Source organism: Rhinolophus hipposideros, assembly GCF_964194185.1.
Source record: "Rhinolophus hipposideros genome assembly, chromosome: 5".
Taxonomy (NCBI): Eukaryota; Metazoa; Chordata; class Mammalia; order Chiroptera; family Rhinolophidae; genus Rhinolophus; species Rhinolophus hipposideros.
In genome coordinates, this window is record NC_138051.1 from 29,564,487 (window position 1) to 29,577,308 (window position 12,822).

The 12,822-nt window shown below is 36.9% G+C and overlaps 1 long non-coding RNA gene across 3 annotated transcripts; it reads right to left on the reverse strand.

The window, feature by feature from the left end:
- Positions 1–296: 296 nt before the first annotated feature.
- LOC308497366 lies at positions 297–12,543 on the reverse strand. 3 transcript variants are annotated; one of them, XR_013993314.1, is made up of 5 exons: positions 12,358–12,543; positions 11,999–12,168; positions 11,245–11,292; positions 8,498–8,694; positions 297–2,766 (listed from the first exon to the last, which is right to left on the reverse strand). It is a non-coding gene; the product is annotated as an uncharacterized lncRNA (long non-coding RNA). The 3 variants fall into 3 exon arrangements; XR_013993316.1 differs by having other exon boundaries at positions 11,444–12,168; XR_013993315.1 differs by lacking the exon at positions 11,245–11,292 and having other exon boundaries at positions 11,444–12,168.
- Between the last annotated feature and the right edge of the window lie 279 nt (positions 12,544–12,822).

A 12,822-nucleotide genomic window follows, 5' to 3' on the forward strand; every position in this document is an offset into this window, starting at 1 on the left:
CAAGATAAAGCTCAATAGTTTCCTGAGGTATATTTTGTAATTTACGTAGAATATTTCATTTAAGTATCCATGGTCTATCATGTTTCTTACTATTAATAGGAAATCCATGCTTTTAAATGTTATATTGGGAGATTGGGAGGTATATTCTAACATGGACGGTATATCTAACAAGCAGTGTTCCTACAATGGTTTAGGTTTTTCCATTATTGACTCTTTTCCCACTTCTTAGGATATTTCTATACTACATTAAAGGAGAACAGTACACACAATTTCACTAAACAGCAAAAACTCTCCCACCTTGTGCAAAATGCCAAGCTTTATTTCCAAGACATCCTATCACTCTACAACCCAAATCAGCCCATGTGTATAATATTTGCCATTTTGAAGTCAATCACTTTCATATCTGGGCGGGCAAAAGATCAAAACCCAACCAGTCCTCCTGCATCCTCTCCCGCGTGATTACTGCAGTGGGCAGTTTACTGACTGATTCAGTGAGGGTAACTCCCAGGCCACCAGGCTTCCCGGCAATTAACCCATTGTACTTGAGGGCAGCAGAGAAGACAGTGTAAGTGTCACAAAATATTTTCGCAGGACACCAGGTGGCAGTGCTTCAGGAAAGAAATGTTTTCTTGACACTTGGAATATGCTAGAATCTGATTCTCAAAGAAGGAAAATAGAGATTTAGATAAAGTCTTCACAAAGTGATAACATTTGAGTAAAGACATAAAGGAAGTTCAAAGGTACAGCATGCAGATATCTGGGGGATTACATTACAGGCAGAGAGGGCAGAAGCAAGGGGCAAAGGTATTGACCTGGCAACATGCTTGGGGTGTTTAGGGAATAATATCTATTGTCTCTGATGAGAAGCATGGCTTCATTCTTAATGATGTTCTGCTCAACACGTGTATCAATTTTTTTTACCCAAGATTTGTCTTTCCAATTATAAAGATACTCTGAATATGGATTTGCCTTTGATGCCTGCAGTGCTTCTGCCACACCCACAGTGGTGGACTTGCAGAATTCTTCATTCAACTCTATGGTGTTCCACGTAGCATTGACCCTGAATAAGGAGCTTGTTTTATAGAAAGTAGCATACAGCAGTGAGTGGAGGCACTTCCTATGAGCAAACAGATCATGGAATGAGAAATGAAAGAGATAGTTATAAATACCAGCTACAATCAGGTAAGCATTTACAGAAACAAAAACTATAATAGTTATGAAAAAAATTTCGTTTTGTTATGAATACATTTATGTGGTTATTAACCATGTTTAATTTCTCCTGTTTGCCTGCATGTAGTAGCATAAGATGTACTAATAAAGTTAATCTTATACAGTATCTCATTACGTCACAGTAGTTAAGCTACAGAATATCAATAGGAGAGTGTGACTCAGCTAGAAGCGGAAATAGCATCACCCAAAGTGGATAAATGAACTTTGTGTCCTCTTCGTGGGAGAGGGTTAGCTGGGTTTTGGTAGCATATTGTGGTAACTTTGTACTGCACTAACTTAACCACCTGGAAACATATTTCCCAGAATTTGTTTTCCTGTATTGTTCTGGGTTAGGGTTGGCATGAAAGAGACTTGTGCAAGATTTTGAAGGTAGTAGTGATGCAGCAGCCATGTTTTTAAGTTCTGCAGGTTGGCGCACGGCTCCAGGCACTGTGGCTACTCTCACATGTGGCTGCTGATCTGCTGGCTCATCTGACTGTTGACTCACAACTCCTCCACCCCCAGCCCAATCTCTTCCTTCAGCGTCTCTTTGTCTTGGGCCAAATGTGAACTTAGCACGATGGCAAATGACACCCAGTTCTCCTGAAGGTCGCCCACCACTTACAAGATTAAAACAGACGAGAGACAGACGAGTTTTAGTTTGGCTTTTTGGGTTCCAGTTGTATTCGTGGATTCTAGTAATTCCTTACAAAGCACAGTTTGTCCATGCTTTTGTCCACATTCAACTTTCCTTCTTAACTGTCACTCTAGCTGACTTATAGTAAATCCAGCTCAATACGTATGCAAAGACACAATAGCTTTGTAGAGACTCCTCCACCAGCTCCAACAATCTCATGACTCTAATCCTTATGATTAATCTCTTATTCTACATCACTCATGGTGGTTCTGCTTTTCTGACAGTACTCTGACACAACGCCTAAGAAAAAAAGTCCTAAGGAAATGATTTTCATGACAGTTGCAGATAACAAGACCCGCATCGGTGATGTGAGCGTCTTTCAGTCTGAGAACATATTAGAGGAAAGTTACTCTGGACACCTGTTTCCAAATGACATAGGAGGAGGTTTTACTTAGAATTAAATCTTCTGATCCCGACCACAGATTAAGTAACAACAATCATAGCCATTTCTTCTCTGGGATATGAGGTATGCATTTCAGCTTGGCTTCTGCAGCAGGCGGACCCTCTTATTGAGCTCTGGGGTTTTTGTTCAGCTTTTACCGTCATTTCAAACACTGTGAGTTCAAGGAGAGCACAGAAGTACTTTGCTGAATCTTCCAGCTGTAAGGGTGCAATGGTGAAGCTGATAGATTTAGCTGCTCTCTCTACATTTGTAGAATAGCGGCCTTTATTTTCATACTGCCCGGAAGAATCCTGATAAAGAAGGTAACTGATCTCTCCACTTGCAAGCTGCTTGTACCAAAAAACAGCAAAGTAGTCGGTCTCACTTGATTCACACCGACAGTTTAGGGTGACTGCCGCCCCCTCTTGCATGGATATGGCTGTCGGGTCTTGAATGACTTTCTGGGCCACACTGGATCCTGTGGGAAAATCAGGAAACAGAGCTGATGTAGGAAATAAAATATTGTAAGAATTACACTAAAGTAGGACCCAAAGACGAACCAAACGGAAATTATAATCTGCTTGCTTTTCTCCACTCCTTTCCTCCTTGAGTCCATGTGAAGTACCATGTGCCTGTGTGCCATCCTTTCATCCTTAACATTCTTACCCACAGTTGGAACCATCCCTACCAGAGAAGATGAAGGCCACGGATACCCAGAGCAGGCTGGAAAGCAGCATGTGGCACATATAGTCCTGCACAAATGTGTCTAGTTGTGCCCCAAGCTGAGAGTTCTGTGTCTCTGAGTGCCTGGCAGCACATATATACGTAGTTCCTGGGTTCTGATGCTACTCCTTCAAACAGGAAGTAGGGTTTCTTATGTTCATCGACCACATGACCTATGCACAGATGAGTAAAGAGTCTGGCTCACCCCAAACCTTTGCTTTGTCTACTTGTCTTTCTCTAGTAATTACGTTTGTCAATGAAAAGGGGCATGGAAAAAGCAATTAGTACGAAACGCCAGAGCTGAGCAGAACTGAAGATTGAACCAGCTGACATACATTGATATTTTTTAGAGGAACAACTTCGGGGGCCCAGTTAAAGTAGAATTTATTATGGGCTGTGAACCTTTCTTATAATGTACTTACTGATCGTTCATTTAGACTATACTTAACTTTTCTCCTTCCAGAATCCAATGAAAAATTTTTAAAAGCTCACAGAGCTTTCAAACTCTTCATGAAACGCTATCCTATCCAAAATAATTACTGCACCTCTTTCTTCTTCCTTACTGGGTTCTAGGACTCTGCTTAAGTTTTACCATAAATGAAGCTACTTCAAAATCAGATGATAAGAAAAATCAGTCCTTCTGACTTTGAAAATATCCTTAGTTGTTTGTGTTTTTATGAAATTATAGCAGAAATTAAACCTATTCTTTTAAAATGTGACGTTGGTTTTTATCTATTAGACTCTGAAGAGGATCGGGATCTTCAGTCTTGTCGTCTCCAGAGCAGAATTGCACTCATTCGATCATGTGTCTAGAATGGTCATGAGATCACATTTTCTGTCCCATTGGTCCAAAGTGTTCAGGCTCACTTGTTATCTGCGCCTGGGGTGTTTTTTATTATTATTCTTATTTGTAAAGTAGACTGAAGATGAGCATGCCAGCTCTGTCTGTGACACAGCACTATGATGGGCCCCTACGGAATGTATTAGCCACAGACTGCAAGCTCTTAGTGCATGTCAACACCACAAAAGTTAGTAGCTGAAGTTTTGTGTGCTGTGACATGATAATGTGGAATATAGCTGTCAATCTTCAATGAGTGGTACAGGGAATCGAGTTTATAATGAGTGGAGACACCTACTCTTCTGTGTTGTTTCACCTCTCAGTGCTGACAGGTAGCCGATGATGCCCTGCTTTGCAATTATTTGTAACCAAGCAAAAGAGACCATGAATGCCCACAGCAGCCAGGGGAGCAGCATGACCCAGGATTTCCCTCTTGTTGAAATGGTGCTGCTCTGTGTTCCTGGGAGTACTGCCTCAGCTGCACAGAGTGGCTGCCTCTGAAATGTGGATTGTGGCTGGGTCAAGTGTGAATATGTTGTGACCCCCAGGTTGGGAGATTTGGCCTATCTTAAATGTTATTTTGCCTTTCTTTTTGATTTAATGATAAGTGGTTCTCTCTGGTAAAGGATAAGCATAAAGCTTACTATTGAAGGAAGTATTGGAAGGAGATTTCCTACTTAAAACTTCCAAGTTTAGCAAATTCCTCTGTGATAAGATCTGAGGAGCTTATCTGAAACAAATGTATTGCTAAGCCTGGCTGTTGATTGCAAATATTCATTCATGTTTTGATTGTTCTATTGCCTCCAACCTGATTCTAAGGTGAAATGTGCTCAATGATCCTTGGCTCAATGATCCTTTTCTTCCTACTTACCTTTTCTTCCTACTTACCCATCAAACCATGAAAATTGGTAACTTCACAACAAACATCACTCAGATAAATATCGAAATAAACTTCTGACTTTTATACTCTCTCTAGTGTGTGTTCAAATACCAAATGGTAATAGCGGTGAAATCATTTTTATTTATAATCTAACTCTATGCTTAATTTATTAGAAGATCTAGGAAGGGAGAATCCATGGGTCCTTTAAATGCAAATATTTGGCCATGTTGTTGCCATGAGTGTATGTATATTGCTTGGTGACATACTACAATTCTCATTATAGTTATCATGAAGACAAAATCTGTCCCCAAGTGCCATTTTATCAATGAAAATCAAAACTACTAATAGTATAAATGTTCTCCCAAATAAAAATATTCTCTTTTGACTTTGGAAGAATAAAGATTCTTTTCCATTTTATCCTGAAAATTCATCTAGTGAAGGAGTTTATGTCAAATTATCAAACTGAAATAATTTAGTTTTGTTTGACCACCTCCTAAAGAAAGCTAAATGAAAAAATATTGAGTTATTCTATGGCAAACTGTCCTCAGACGTTCCTTGGTTCCTTTATAGAAATCCCCAAACTCATGTACCATATAAAACCACAGAATCACAACTGAGGTTCCCAGATCTTTCCTATTCTTTCTCCCTTCTACATCCTTGAACATGGCTATCCTCTGATGCTGACCACCATGCATTGCAACCTAGCATTATATTCTGTTTTAATCTTGAATATTTCAGCACAAAGAAAGCTACTCCAATCAGATATACCTGCTATTCCAAATTTCTTATCCAACTTTTCAATCTACTAGGAAAAAAAAGCAAAACTAAATCTGAGAACCAGGGCAATTCACATACGTATATAATTTTTAAACTATTGTTACTGTGTTATACGTTACATCCCCAGAACTTACTTATCTTATAACTGTCAGTGTGTACTTTTATATCACCTTCACCCATTTCTCCCAATCCCCAAACTCCACTTCTGGCAAAATAAAGTGAGGTTTATTTTTTTTGTCTTTATGTTCCACATTTAAGTGAGATCATACAGTATTTGTCTTTCTCTGTCTGACTTATTTCACTTAGCATAATGCCCTCAAGGTCTATCCATGTCAAAAATGTCAGCATTTCCTTCTTTTTATGGCTGAGTAATATTCCATAATATATATATTATTATAATATATATATATATGTATATATATATATATATATACATATATATATATATATCTCACATTACCTTCATTCATTCATTTGTTGATAGACATTTAGATTGATCCCATGTCTTGGCTATTATAAATAATACTACAATGAACATGGGGAGGTGCAGATATAGTTTCAAGAAACCTTCTCATGTATCTTTGGCCATTTGTATGTCTTCTTTTTAGAAAAATGTCTGTTCAGATCCTTTGCTCATTTTTTAATCAGATTTTTTTTACTGAGTTCTGAGTTCTTTATGTACTTTGAATATTTGCCCCTTACAGACATACGATTGGCAAATGTTTCCTCCCATTTCTTGGTTATATTGCTCACAAATGCATCCCACTATGCACCTTTTTTTTAATTTCGTAGTGGGAGACATATGCTTGTTAAACATGCACCTTCTATTACAAATCCTTTATGAATTTTTATTTCTAATTATCAAACTACTTTAGTGGTTATCTATCTAGATTTTCTATTTCTTCTTGAGTTACTTTTGGTAATACATATTTTTCTATTCAATTGTGCTTTTTCCTAATGGTTTTATAATTTATTGGTTCAAGGATTAGTAACTTTTTCTTAATAAATTTTACATTGCTACTGTAACTCCAGTTATGTCTGATTTTTCATCTTTCCTATGATGGTTTTTATTAGTTTTCTAACAAATTACCACCAACTTGGTAGCTTGAAACAATACACATTGATTCTTTTACAATTTTGAAGGGCAGAAGTCCAAAATCCGTTTCACAGTGATAAAATCAAGGTGCCTGCTGGTCTGTTTCCTCTGAAAGTTGCAGAGAATAATCTGTTTTCTTGCCTTTTCCAGCCTCTGGAGTCTGTCCTAACTTTTGCGTCACGTGGCCTTATCTCCCCCTGGTTCTGTCATCACATTGCCTTCTCCCCTCTGACTCTACTGCCTCCCTCTTATAAGGACCTTTCTGATTACATTGGGCCCACTTGAATAATCCAGAATAATCTTCCCAAGTCAAGATCCTTAAATAATCACATATGCAAAGTTCCTTTTGCCATATAAGATAATATATTCACATATTCCAGAGATTATGTGATGGGCATCTTTGAGAGTCATTGTTCAGTCTACTATATTAAGTATTTTCTATTATTTTGTCAAATATTGGTCTATTTTTCAGCTCATCAAAAGTAGCATTGGATTTCCCCATTTATTGCCTTGTTTTTGTTCTTGTTTAATATTTGTACTTTATTTTTTATTAAAGTATAATTATACAGTATAATAAATGGGTCATAAGTATAGAGTCAGAGGAGTTTGAAAATTGCAGACTTTTAAGCCACACCCCTTTTGAGTTATAGAATATTTCTTTCACTCCGTCCAAATCCCTGTGCCCACCCAAAAAGTTCGCAACTCACAGAGGTAAAGATTGTTCTGCAGTATTTCACGATAGATTAGTTTGCTTATTTTAGAAGTTCATATAAATCTAATGAAACAGTATGTTTTCTATCTGGAATCTTGCTAGGCATTATGTTACTGAGGTATATCCATGCTGTTATGGGTATCGGTGGTCCTGTCCGTTTTATAACTAACTAACACAACAGTGTGTGTGCATGTGTGTGTCACTTTTTGAGCTGTCATTTGTAGATATTTTCTCTAGTTTGTTCCTGTTATGAATAAAGCTGCTATGAAAATTTTAAAAAATTTTTTGTGGACATATGTTTTCATTTCCCTTGGGTAAATGCTTAGAAGTAGAATCCTTGGGTTGTATTAGATGCATGTTTAATTTTATGAGAAACTGCTAAAGTCATAGTCCAGTTTATACTCCAATTAGCAGTGTTTAGGAATCTGGTTGCCTCACCTGCTTACTTTTTATTTTGAAATAATTTTAGACTCACATAGAAGTTGCAATAACATTGCAGAATTCTCTTATATATTTCACCCAACTTTCTCCAATGATAACATCTGTGATCCAGTGATCATGGTAGAATGATCAAAACTAGGATTAATACAATGCTATTAAACTACAGATATTACTCTGATTCACTAGTTTTTACATGCACTGTTTTTGATGTATAACTCTAAGAAACTTCATCATATGTATAGTTTCACTACAATCAACATACTGTTCCATTATCCTAAAAAAACTCCCATTGCACATTTTCCCCATTCTTACAACCCTGATAAACTCCGGCAACCACTGATGGTTTTTCCATCCCTATTATTTTGTCCTTTTGAAAATGTTGTGTACATGGAATCATACATTATGCATGGAATCATAATAATCTAATAAGTGTAATCATACGTTATGTAGCCTTCTGAAATTGATTTTTTTCAGTCAGCAAAATACCCTTGAGATCCATCCAAGTTGTTGCATGTATCACTAGTCCATTCCTTTCTATTACTACATAGTATTCCACTATATTAATGCACCCTATTATATTTATCCATTCATCCAATGAAGAACATTTGGGTGGTTTCCATATTTGACCACCACAAATACAGCTGTCATGAATTTATTATAGCACCTTTATTCATTTTCTATAGTTGCTGTAACAAAGTACTACAAATTAGAAAGCTTAAATAACAAAAACTTATTGTCTCACAGTTCTGAGGGCCAGAAGTCCAAGATCAATGCATCAGAAAAGATGATTCCTTCTGAGGGTTCTGAGAAAGAATATGTTCCATTCCTCAGCTTCTGATTGTTTGGTAGCAATCTTCTGTGCTTCTTGGCTCTAGAAACATCACTCCCATCTCTGCCTTCATCTTCATGTGATATTCTCCCAGTTGTCTGTCTCTGTGTCTAAATTACCTCTTTTTATAAGGATATCAGTCATATTGTATTAGGGCCCATCCCAATAACATAATCAGAACTAATTACATTTGTAATGACCTTATTTCCAAAGAAGGTCACATTCTAAAATACTAGGGGTTAGGACTTCAACATACAAATTGGGATGGGAGAGGCACAATCCTACCCATAACAGCATCCATACGAAACTATATACAATATATTGTCTAAAATGTTCCGTTTTCAACAAAAATTATGAGACATGAAAAGAAACAGAAAGTGTGATCATTACACAGGAAAATTTTGGACAATAGAAACTGCTATGGAAAGGGTTCAGAGGTTGGACTTAGCAGAGAAAGTTTTCAATGCATCTAGTTTAAGTATGTTTCTAAAAACTAAAGGAAATCATGCTTAAAGAAGAATGTATGTTGACAGCATCTCATCAAATAGAGAATATCCATAAAGAGGTAGAAATCGTTTTTGAAAGGAACAAATGGAAGTTCTGGAGTTGGAAAGTATAATAACCAAAATGAAAAATTCACTAAAAGGGCTCAATTGTAGATCTGAGCTCCCAGAATAAGGTCTCAGTGAACTGGAAGGTAGGTTTACATAGGTTATGCAATTTGTAAAACAGAGAGAAAAAGGAATGACAAAAAATGAACACAGACATAGAGACATATGGGACATCATTAAAAACACCAACAAATGCATAATGGTAGTACCAGAAGGGGATGAGAGAGAAAGTAACAGAAAAAAATATTTGAAGAAATAATGACTGAGAACTACCTCAAATTGACAAAAAGCAATCTACGCATTTCAGAAGCTCAATAAGTCTACGTGGGATAAATTCAAACAGATTTACACTCAGACACATAGTAAAAATGTTGAAAGATAAACAGAAAATCTTGAAAGCAAAAGAGAAAAACAAATCTTTACATACAAGGTAATTCTAATAAAATTAAAAACTGAGTTCTCAACAAAAAACAATGGACCCAGACTATTTGAAGGAAAACTAAAAGAAAAAATACCATCAATTAGAAATCCTATATTTGATAAAAGAATCTTTGAAAAATTAATGTTATGAAAGACATTCCCACATAATTACAAACTGAGAGCATTTATTGCTCTCACATGTGCTTTATGAGAAATAATAAAGGAAGTTCTTTGGCTAAAAGCTAATGGCCCCAGACAGTAATCTGCATCCTCACTCACACACAAAAGTATATCATTAGAGGTAATTATTTACTTTAGGCAATTATAAAATACAGTGTAATTGCATATTTACTCTCCTTTCTTCTCTTAACTGAATTAAAGAGCAATTATATAAAATGATTTGTACGTAATTGCATTGTTGGTCCTATTACATATAGAAATGTAATGTATTTGACAATAAAAGTACAAAGGTAGTTGCAAAACTATATTGGAACAAAGAAATGATACCAGATGGAATCCACAGGAATAAATGAAGAGAACCAGAAATGGTAAACAAGAAGGTTAATACAACAAATCCCCTAAACACATACTTGTTTTCATATTTTTCTCTCATCTTCTTAAAAGACATGAAGTTATAAAGATATAAAGTAATAATTATAATAATAAGTTGGTGGTTTATAACATATATAAATGTAATATGCATAAGGATTATAGCACAAAAAGGACGAAGAGGAAATAGAACTCCATAAGGAGTAACTTTTCCATATGTAACAGCAATTAAGTTAGTAAAATTTTAAAGTACCTACTAACAAGTTAAGATGCATGTCATAAGCCCTAAAGTAACCACCAAGAAAATAATGGGGAAATGCAGTGAAAAATAATGAAAGGAATTAAAATATTACACTAAAAAAATACTCACTTGATGCTAAAGGAAAGGAACAAAAAAGACATGGGACATATGAAAACAAAACTAAAATGACAGACAAAAAGCTAACTATATCAATAATAACATTAAATGTAAATGGTTTAAACAATTCAATCGAAAAGCTGTGATTATCAAACTGTTTTAAAAACTGATCTGTAATTATATACTATCCACAGGATACACACTTTCAATTCAAACATAAAAATTGGTGAAAACTAAAAGGATGGAAAAAGATATCATGCAAACAGCAAACATGAGAGAGCTGCAGCTGCTATCATATTATTAGACAAGATAAACTTTAAACTAAAAAATGCTACTAGAGATAAAGAAGGATTTTATGATGATAAAGGTCCAACCCGTCAGAAAGATATAACAGTTATAAACATTAGGTACCTAACTAGAGCAGTAATTATTTAGGTAATTATAAAATACAGTGTAATTGTATCTTTATTCTCCTTTCGTCTCTTAACTGAATTAAAGAGCAATCATATAAAATAATTTTATGTGTATTTTGGTAAATACATGAAGCAAAAATGGACAGAATTGAAGGGAGAAATAGATATTTCAACAATAATAGTTGGAGACTTCAATATCTCACTCTCAATAAGAGAACAAGTAGGCAGAACATCAACAAGGAAGCAGAAAAGTTGAACACCATAAACCAAGTAGACCTAACAGACATCCATCCTATAGCAACAGGATACACATTCTTCTCAAGAATGGAGGGAACATTCTCCAGGATAGACCATATCCTAGGATATAAAACAAACTTTGAGAACAACAATGGGACTTAGTTGAATGGAATATACATTTTAAAGTTTTTCCAGAGATTTGTCAATATATAAACATTCAGCAATTTTTCTTTGTTTGCTGTGCTGCTCTAGTACTATGGGATATACGTACCTGCAGTTGTCTTGGGACATATTGTGGTGAGGCTGACCTGAAAATCCTGGAGACACCCACTAAGCTGGATGATTGTGTAATAACATCTTTATTGGAGTAATTTTTCTGTTCTTTTTATTCCTTTCACCTTTCACTCTTTTGGAGTCCAACATACTATGGCTTAAATATTTATATTAATTCTGTCCTCTTATCAGTTACTCTGCTAGTTCCAAGTGAGAGGTTTATAGTGCAGGAAGAGGAGTAGACTGAGAAGGAAAGGTAAAGACCAAAGTCTCCCAACTGTAAGGCCCAAAAGTATCTGTGGTTAAAACCCTACCAATGGGGGTTAGGAATATTAAGCTGTGTAAAGGCTGTGTGGTGATTTTGTGATGTGATTGTGTTTGGAGGAGGAGCTGAGCCCAGCTGAGGGTTTGTGTACAGGCTGCAGGTGCCTGGGGAACACTGTGGCTCCACAGCACAGAAATAAATGGCTGAGTCTGTGGTCTGGGAAGAGGAAATATGCAATGAGCTGCTGCTTTCTTTAGCTTCTGTCATAGCGGTTAATCTTCCATTCACCTTTGTCCCTGAAGTAATGTAAAACAGGTTGATGAGACCGCCCCCAGGATTTTGGCGAAACCACTGCACAATACTCAGAGAGGTGGAAAATTTGCACCGCAGCGTAGAACTGGCTCCCTCCTGGAGACTCAGGGCTGTGGGACTCTGCTCCACCTGCACCCCTCTCACACCTGATGAGAGACGGAGAAACAGTCACAGGCGATGGTCACTCTCACACCCACAAAACCCAGAAAAGGCCCTCATAAATTAGGAAAAGGGTAGAAAGTCTGCAAGATTCATCAGCGACATTTCCTCCCTCTCTCCTTCCCTCCCTCAATAATACTCCTTTCAGATGCCCATCTGGGACAGCCCCAACTTACAGCAAATCTGGGTGCAGAAAAGCGCCAGCACAGTGCCCAACAGCCTCTTCAAGATGCGTCGCTTTGCTGCTGGGGACAGTTTCACCCTCAGGTATATTTAACTATACCCTGCAGTGGTGAGTGGCAGGACTGGGCTCTGGAACTGTTCCTGCTCCTGCGACCAATCAGTCTCACCCTACAAACCCTGCCTGGCTGTGACAGGAAGCTCCACCCCCCAGTCTCACCCAGAAAAAGAATGTGCTGGAGAGCAGTGAGAGAGAGGGGAAACAAAGATCCTTATTCTATTACTTGAGGGACACTTTCTGATAATCCTTGATGTGCTACAGTGTGAGAAGGAAAGGGAGAAGCCTCCTCCCTGATCTATGCTAATTACAGTCTGGGGAGGATCATAGAAAGAACATCCACAGTTTTTAATCCAAATAACTTGGTTAGTGTTCTAACAAAAGGATCTTTACCAACCCATGA